Source organism: Adiantum capillus-veneris, chromosome 25 (assembly GCF_014529385.1).
Source record: "Adiantum capillus-veneris isolate H3 chromosome 25, ASM1452938v2, whole genome shotgun sequence".
NCBI classification, from domain to species: domain Eukaryota; kingdom Viridiplantae; phylum Streptophyta; class Polypodiopsida; order Polypodiales; family Pteridaceae; genus Adiantum; species Adiantum capillus-veneris.
The window spans coordinates 3600937-3610815 of record NC_140955.1 but is presented as its reverse complement, the minus strand read 5'-3'; positions in this window follow the sequence as shown (position 1 = coordinate 3610815).

Below are 9879 nucleotides of genomic sequence, written 5' to 3'. Positions count from 1 at the left end.
AGGTAGAGGTTAGTCAAGTTTTTTATCCTGAGGTCGTGATGTACGAAAGTTCTTTGTAGACCATAAAGGGACATTGTTCTAGTGTGTCGAGCTTTTGGAAGGGCCCAAGCTTTTGTATACATAAAGTTTCACACACACACATGAGATGCTCTTTGTGTGATGCACGATTATAAATTGGAGGAGTTAAATTTGACCTTGTTTTTGGAGAGTAAAAAATGTAAACCCTTTGTCTTTTCCCATGTATAGCTAGCTTTGATCGTTGACCAAATGTGGGTACGTTACCAAATGCATCCTTCTTCCATTCCACCTCAAAGTTCCCGAGCGAGATGCCACTCTCCTATTTCTAGTAAGGGATCGTCCCAAGGAGGATGCAAATCCTTTCCGATGGAATCGAGCATGGTTCTTTGTTGTTGCTCTCTTCAAACGTATTTTGCATTAGCAATCGTATGTGTGAAAAGTTGCAACACATGCATAGTTCCTTCCTTCCGATCAACGAAAGCTTGTAAGGTGCACAAAGCAACCAGAAGCTATGAAACCCTATCTCAGTAAACATTCGACAGCTCAAGTTTTTGTGGTTGATGCCCTTTTGAAGAGCTAAGGTTTCTATCATTTGGATCCCTGCTGCTCCGGTCTTTGCATTCAACGTCATCGGTGTTGCCAGCAATCCATTGTATCCCTACAATCATCATGCTTTCTATGAGTCCTTCAATCATCATCCCTACGGCTAGGATCCCTTTTATATTCATCATGTTTGTCATGGTCTCTTTGTCTTTCATAACTTTTATTGTGTCACTCATATTTATTGTGATCCTCATCATCATGTTGATTATGTCTATTGTGATCGCCATCATCATCTCTGTTACGACTTCAACCGTCGTGTCGACTGTTGTGTTCACTTCTTCTATCATGTCTACCATCACCAATGCTTCTCCGTTGTTCCTTTTATTTGAGCTTAGCCTCATGCTCAAGCTCCTTTTATAGATCTTTGATTCTTCCTCCCTCATCAAGGATAAGAAGACTACAAAAGGCTGAATTTGAACGCTTACTTTCTCCATTGCACATGTACTTGCAACACCTCGTATAATTTGAATCACAACCTATGAAAGTAGCTACAAGATTGATAAATACTTGAGAAGTTGGTTTATATTTGGAAGAGAGAGAGAGAGAGAGAGAGAAGCAAAACCCCTCCAAAAGCCACCGTTGATGTAACTTAAGCATTGACTTGAAGATGCCTCCACAAAGGCATCGGCACTCACCTTCAATCGCGCATTCCAAGGTTGATTTCATCACGGTGGCCTAGCTTTTGAATGGCTTAGATGCCATGCAGATGGAGCTCTACCATGACCCTCTATCTTCCACCTCTATTTTATGGGAATTGCAACCATGGTCGAAGACCATCAGATATTGGTGCAAGTGTGGTTGCTTTTACAGAGTGTTGGTGCAGCCTTATCGCTAACGCTTTTTAGTGGTGTAGGCTTGATGCTTATGACTTTCATGCACAAATTATTATGTTTGTATGATATGGTTGGAGGCCAACAATGTAGACTAGGCCACTTGGCCATCTCTACGGCCTCATGGGGGAAAAACGCATTGGACCAACCAAGTAACTAGCTAGCATAAGGCAATTTGGAGCGTAGAATGGGTAGCAGACACCATTTTGGGCAATCACGACCCCCTGCCCAAGCTCAAGTGGGGGTTGAACTCATTCCAGCACAATGAGAACTATCCACCAAACCAATGAGCCACAAGTAGCTGGTGAAGCGACACTTACTTTTTTTTTATAAGTTGTGCTTGGTGTGTAACGCATCCCTATCCATCCCCAAAAGTGCAAGCAGGCAATCGCTATTGTGTATCTAGACTCACTAAAGTGCAAGGGCCAAAAGAGTGGCAACCGGGCCAAGTGAGTTAGTGGGTCCACCAAAGGTTGCCAAAATTAGCCATCCATTTAGCATATGCTAATACCCCCTCTTTACAAGAATCGTGCATAAAGTATCAAAATTTCATTATGGGTTTACTCAAGTAATTTTCCTCTCTCTAGAATTGGCCATTCTAGCAAGAGAAAATACGGAGAATAGAAGGGCCAATTATGTACAATGGGCAGAGGGAATGTGTTCATGAACTAGAGAGCTCTAGAATTCAAATGGTTTTTTAGTAGTGTCATTGAAATTCGATAAGGATTCAACCAGGATTTTATGAGACAAAAATGTGATATTTGTGAGTCCAAAAGAGTCCAAAATGGATCTCGAAAGCCTATGAAAGTGGACAGTATGGCTAACCAAAAAGTGGGAATGGGAGCCAAGGTGTCAAACCAAGGGCCAAAGGCAAGGGGCCAATTTGAACCAAGCTCAAGGGTGCTTATTTAGAGGGCAGTAGTTGGGCAGAGAGAGGGCTTCTAGATTTCCCCTAGTCTCAGAGTGGTATCAAAGCTAATATGGGAAAAGCAAACCGTGGAGCTATTTTGGGAAGAAGGTGTTGCATGAACGCCCTCTCTCTCTCTCTTGGGCTCTCGAGGAAAAAGGCAACATGTGCAGGGCTGCTTAGTAGCAAGAGGAGCCACAAGTTGAGTATCACCAAACCGCGAGCAAGTGAGCCCGTTGGGGTCGCGCTGGGGTGGGGAGCTTTTTTCGTTTCTTTGATGGCTCCTCTCAAGCATTATAGAGTACACAGCAAGCGTTTGTCTTCCTCTTGTGTTGTTGCCATTGCCACACTTTGGAGGGTTCTCACTTGGGCGTCCAAGGTCGGCCCACTTAGGGTAATATTGTAACGGAATTGGACTATGAACATTGAGAGTAGAGAAATAAAGATAACTATAGTGAGCATTTTTATGGGAATTCTTCGAAAGCATAAAGAGAAGACTTAATTAGAGATAGAAACATAAATATTATACTCAATTAGCTTAGCATGAACAATACTTTACAAGAGAGAGAATTAGAGAAACTAACAACAATTGAGGACCGGATTTATGTGGAGCCGATCCCCCCTCCAAAAGGTTTTTTTATTATAGATTCTCTCATAACGAAAGACTTGGTACAATACAAGCTTGTGTTCCTTGAGACCTCATTGGTGCAATGAAGATGGTAAGCTTCATGCACCGCAACTATGCCCGTAATTAACTTAACAAAAGCATTAACTTGTCCCCATCCTCAATCCCAATACCTCAAACACCTTTGAAGGTGGAGAGAGCTAGCAGGGAGTGAGGGTAGGGAAGAAGAAGAAGAAGTAACATACGAGAAAGAAGTAGTGTCCTCCCATAACATTACTCGTAGAGCATAGCATAGTAATGGAGATGAAGAAGATGATAAGCATAGCTTTGAAGCATGGCTCTTGGTTGGATTTGCATTCCATAGCCAAAAGGTAATGGTGTAGGCTCTCAACTTCTCAAGCTTGGAGAAGGCGATTAAGTTCTTGTACTTCACACAATCAAAATGTGTGTGAGTGTGTGGGAGACAGTGTATATCCACAAGCACACCCCTTCTTGCTTGGGTCGAGCCCCCCTTCTAGCTCAAGCTTGGACTTGATTGGAACTCCACAAGCCTAGCCAATTACATGCTTTAGTCATATCAAGCAACATGGGTAGCATTTGGACAAGTGTCCTCCTTACCCCTTTAGGAGAGAGGGCTTGAATATTGCTTGGATAATTATTCAGGAACACCATGAGGGCAACATGGATAGGGGCTTGACATGTGACCTTGTTGCCTCCTAAGTCTTGCCTTGCCTTGGGAGTGTGCGTGAGTGTGTAGGGATCCCATTGACTTTAAGCACCTCAAGCACCTTAGCCCTCAAGCATGACAAGCACCTCAAGCACCTTATTCATCAAGCATGACTAGCACCTCAAGCTTGGGTAAGGTTCCCACCTCAAGCACCTTATTCATCAAGCATGACTAGCACCTCAAGCACCTTAGTCAACAAGCACAACAAGCACCTCAATCTTGGGCAAGGTTCCCACCTCAAGGTTAGCCCCTGCTTGCCTAAGGTCCTAGGTCTAAGAACTTTTAACACTAACCTTTGGAGGTCTTTAATGAAGCTAACCCTAAGGTCTTTTAAGCTCCATTAGGTGGAAATTTCTCTTTGATAAGCCATCTCTCTTTTGGACCCGTTGCCTTCTCTCCCTTCGGTCCCGTGCTGAGATAGATCTAAAATCACATGTCTGTATTCTAACTCTTGTTCCCGTATATTTTTCCACACTTAATGATCAATTCAATATGAGAAAATCATGTGGTTTAGATATATATTAGATTTTATGAAATTACCTCTCTCTTGAAATCATAGTCGTCCTTCCGACTCCTCGACTATGAGGTAGAGAAGATAAAGCGTTATTTATTAGTCTATGTTTCCTAGAGGGTAGAGGATCCCTTTTTATCCTACGACATCAGTTTAGTATGAATGACTAATCCGTTTGGTGCTTGGAAGACTTAGCTGCCACAAGCATGTCTGCTCTTTAGTCCATATCATACTTCCAAAGTAGAGTGACAAATTCTACTTGGTGTCTGGGAGACGTCATCACAAACATGATTCTAAGCATGCATACTACTTAAAGTTGTGCACAATAAAAAGAGAGTTAGTCTTATAAGACAAAAATATTGTTCATTTGAAGAAAATTGCTTACTTTAGTATAGCATTGTATCCTTAAGCTACATTCCTTGCATCTATTTAACATCTTCAAAAGGATAATTTTTTAACTTAATAAGATATCGTCGGATAATCTTACCATGTCTTCATGTTGAAGAATAGATTTGGGTTGAAGCACCTCTTCTTGATTTTGATCTCTAGCGGGTCCTCAATGATTGGTTCTCGTGGTGGCTCTCCTTTGTAAGGCTTGGGTAGACTCACATGAAAGGCATTGTGAATGAGCCAAAATGGTTGGGAAACTTGAGTTGGTAGGCCATCTCATTGATTGGTTTTTAGATTTGAAAAGGACCATAGTATTTTTTTGCTAGTTTAGCATAATACTTTTGGTGGCCTGTAGGGTTTTTGCTCGTAGTTTGCCTCGATCGAGCATTGGAAAACTTGAGTAGGACCCAATCATTTTCCTTGAAAGCTAAGGCCCTTCTGTGCTCGTTAGCAGTAGCTTTTTGCCTTTGTTGTGAGATGGATATAGCCTAGTTAATATTTTGAAAAGATTCTTGTAGATATGGGCTATACTCATCGACAACAAAGATCTTTCCATGTACCTTAAGTAGCAAGGGACTTTTAGGTCTTCCCTCGATGACTTTGAAAGGTGCCTTCCCCATAGTAGTATGGACAATGTTATTATACGCATACTCTACAAGAGGTAGGTACTTTTCCCATTGTGAACATTGATTTACTTCAGTAACATAGGTCTTGAGTAGATCTAGAATCGTAAGGTTGGCTATTTCACTTTGGCCATCCGTTTGTGGGTGATAGGCCGAAGAGAAATTTAGCATAGTACCTAGATTCTCAAAGAGACCCTTCCAAAAATTACTGGTCATTCGAAGATCTCTATGTCGGCAAGCCATTGTGTTTAAAAATTTGGGATATGAAGAGGGTTGTCATTTTGTGTGCCTTAATAGTCTTTTTGACAGGTATAAAGTGTGCTTGTTTGCTAAACATGTCGACTATTGTCCATATTCCCGCATTCCCATGGAGAGACTCGGGCACGACTCACTTTGTTGTGCAGCTTCTGCTTGCCTCTGTTGCTGAGCTGCTTCTTCTCTTGCTTTTCTTTGAGCTTCTAGAGCTTCCTTATTCTTCAATGCTTCGGCCTCATCATACATCCGCTCTAGTAAATCCTATTAGGCAAATATAGTGTCAAAGTTAGAAAATTTTGTGGATTCTGCTTTAAAATGCCCTGAGCCTGAATAGTTGGCAAATGATGTCCATTTTGCTTCAAATCAATTTTGGAGCATGCATAGATGCATAAAAACATGTAGAGATCAAAATCATGCAATCCAGGCAAAATTTGCAACAAAAGTAAATAATCGCGATTATTTACAGATGCTGATATTTTTTTAACTTTTTGCATTTTTGACATCACAGGCTTGAAACATATAGCATTTAGGTACTCTGAGTGAAGTGTGGGCTCATTTGAGCACACTAGGTGGGAATGGTGCCAGATTTAGGCTTCAGACTCTGAAACAGTAGATATAAAGAGATTTTGAGTTTTGAGATCCAAATTTGATCAAACTTGATTAGTGGGCTTGGAACATCATTACTTTGGTTCCATAAGGTCAAAGTTGCAATTTGCACCCAATTTGGTAAAAAAGTAAATAATCGCCATTATTACTTTTTCATCAAACTGTACAATTTTTTGTTGCAAATTGGTTCTAGGAATGATGTAGAGTATGTGTGTGAGATATGGGGTGATTTGGATCAAAAAATGTGACAATTAACCAAAAAATTGGCCCGAAATGCCTTTAGTGCGCTTTTTGACAAAATCAGAGTTTTTCTTGATCATTTTGGCTCATACTTGACGTGTGGCATGTAATAGATGTGTACAAGTGATGGGTGAAGTGAAAAGATGAATTCAAACCAAAATTGCACAAAAGTAAATAATCACGATTATTTATTGCAAACACTTTTTTTGCACAATTTGATGACCTTAACATCTTTAATACATCTAAAACAAGTCCTAAAATGAATTTGGTAAAGTTTGGTCGTGTCTGCATCACTTTGTGCTCTTGTCGACTCTAAAATCACCACTTTTTGTGACTACTTGGCATGTAGAGTTGGTTAGTCACTTTTGAAGCCATGGATTTGTCCGATACACAGTCCTAATGCTGCTCATCCGCATTCAGAGTCAGTTTGACTTCATATGCCAAATTTGACACTTTGTAGCCTTCGAGCTGTTTTCTGCTATTTGAGAGCTTGCCTTGACTATTTTCATGAAACCATCTAGGTATAGTTTGTATAGACCTCGTCTATAAGCTGCCCGTGGAGTCAGAATCCAATTATGGCATATGGCAAAAACCTAGATTATTTACTTGGGACTTCCTCGACCCCTGCCAAATGGTCATCTAATGATATGAAAATGTTCTACTATCTAGGGGCATGCTAATGTTCAAGTTTCGTCCAATTCAGTTCAGCTGACATGCCGCTATGGTCAATTTTGTGTCGTAGGAGTTCGTGCGCAACTGGGATTCTAGGGTTTTTTTTTCCTGAGCCAAGACTTGCTACCCGGCAAATATAGAAATGTTCTTTGGTGAGTTTAGAACTTACTCCTCATGTCTCGTGTGACACGGTGCTGTAAATGGGTGACTGTGGACTCTGAAAATCGCGCCCAAAGAAGGCAGAAAGCTCCCTCCTCCAAGAGTGACAGTTGGAAATGAGGTGATTTTGAGCTATCTTGGATATCTATACTCGGACTTCCCAAACTATTTTTTCCTAGATTCCTTGTTATTCCTACTAGGCGTGAAATATACGTTAGATTCAAAAAATTCTTCAATCGGATTCCGTTAGCACATTCTGCAAGAATTTGCAAAAGCAAGCCGAGAAGGCCTAATTTAGGCTTCCCGCTTCCATCTATCGTTTTGATTGAAATTTTTTGTGCTTGTCCGCCTTGATCTTTTGATCATTAGCGTATCTTCAGTTTCTCCATTTGAGCTCATTTGCTATTTATTATTAATGTTTGACATGTTTATTGAAAAAAACAAGGAAAATAATAAAATGCACTAAAAAAGCAAAGAAAAAAATCAATAATTAAGGAAATCCATTACGAACACCATTTTATTGATTTTGGTGGATTTGTCCCTTTTTAAGCTCCAATATCAAGAAAAATGATGAAAATAAGCAAAAAATGCTATTTTTCAATGTATTTTTTGATTAGTATATACATTATTTACACTCATCAGGGAGATGTTATCAGTAAAAATTTTGTTGTTGATTATTTTTTAAGGGCATTATTAGGTAATATTGCAAAAAATCACACGTTAACATCCAACTTTTTCCTCCCTCTTGAAACGTTGCCCTTACTTACCGAAGTTCCCTTTCCCTTCCACCCCTCTTAGATGGAGTACTCCGGGACGACTGTGGTATGGGTTGAACAATCGTGTCTATGCATAGCCGTGGTTGGCTCTACCATGCTTTGAAGATCAATGCAATTCAAATCAGTATGTTGTGCAAGAGTTGGGTCTTGAGTAATTAACTCCAAGAATTTCCATGGTCGAAGTTTCCTATTGATGTTTCCCAAAGAGCAAATTCTGTAGTTTGTGTGCTCTTTGTATAATCGTACCATCTGGATGCTTTGGCACATTGATTTCCTGAGTTGTAGGTATCAGTGATGACGGTTGTTGAGCGTTAACTCTCCATTGGTAGCTTGGTTTTCCGTTGATAAACTGTTGTGGTTGAGTGTTTTGAGACTTAACTTTACACTGCCTCATCGACTTTACAATTTGTGTAGAAGATAAATGCTCCTTCTTCCTCCATACCCATCTAGTGCTAGTTTCTCTCTTGACTCATTTTCTCTTTGAGTTGTTAGATTTGGAACTTTCTTTGGTATGGTAGATGAATTTTTAGGCACCAAAATCTGAGACGGATTGTCCTTGAGTTTTGCTTTTAGTGATGGGGTTGCAGGCCTAAGGGGGGTGAAGCCTAAGAAGTGTCATTTTTTGGAGATGGTGTGCTGCAGAGCACGAGAGCGAGATGGAGAGAGAGAGAGAGAAATCGACACAGCTTGAAAAAGGAAAAGTACTCGCTATATTGCCAATTGTTTGTTACTTACAATATAAATCAGTATTTGCCATGCAAACCAAAAAAATAAATAAAGTTGCATCTGCATGCTATAAGGAGGGTTCCCGCAGGCTAAACACCTAACATTAGATATGCCCACAATTGGGCTTGTATACCCAACAACCCCCCCCCCCCCCCCCCCCCCCCCCCCCCCCCCCCCCCCCCCCTCCTCAAGCCCAAACCACTGACAATGGACTCGAGACAAACCATGGCAAAGTCCAATCACCTGAAACCATGAGTAGAAGTCCCCCCCTTGACTATAGCATAGGTGTGTGTGTGTGTGTGTGTGTACTTCCCTCAAACAACCATCAATGTGAGACATACCAGAACCCAACCAAACAACAAAAGGGTGGTCTTACCACTTTTTATGTGGCAGTGTCTATAACCCATACAATTTCGACATGATGACAACTGACAACAATAAAAAGAACTTTAACTGACCTATGACAGCATAAAGAAATGACAAAATGCGAGTTTTGGCTAGGACAATAAGACCAAAAAGCGTTTGAAGAAGACTTTCAAAAAATCCAATACGAGCTGAAAGTGACCAATCCAAATTTGATGCCCTTCATTTTAATTAGGCTAGATTTGGATCCCAAGTCCTCGACAATTTGTTGAATATCATCGTGCACCATGTTTGAGAAACCAACCTCCTTTATTTGCCAAATAGATGATGCAAGCAGGGTTTTGAGAAGCTTGAAGTCGTAGGCTTGTAGTGTTCTGAAACGCGTACAAAATCACTTTTGCTAGATATGCCTTGGAGATTGTGAACCAGCTTCACAATCTTGACCGATCTTTGGGTGGTAGGAAGACCTTCTAGGTAAAGACATCTTCGACGTTCCAATACAATGTATTCTTTGTACGAATAACCCCTTATGCAGGGCAAATAAGGTGTTCAACTAGTGTGAAATAAAAAAATAAAAACTTTTGCAACAGCGACTTGCAAACCTGCGCCTGGTCGAGTTTCCTCTAGCTGGAGACAAAGGCAGAACCAGGGGTTATGGTCAGCACTTGTTTGCGTTGGCCTGTGAAGTTGATCGCATGCCCTTATGGCTCTTCGTTCCCTGCTCTAGACAGCGCAGCAAAGGCAGCGTTTTGATATGCTCCTGCAGATGCCACCACTTGTGAGCGCCAAGCTTCTCCTTGCTTTGGCGGCCCACTTGGGCTCTAATGCCTAAAGGGGGTGAAGCCTGA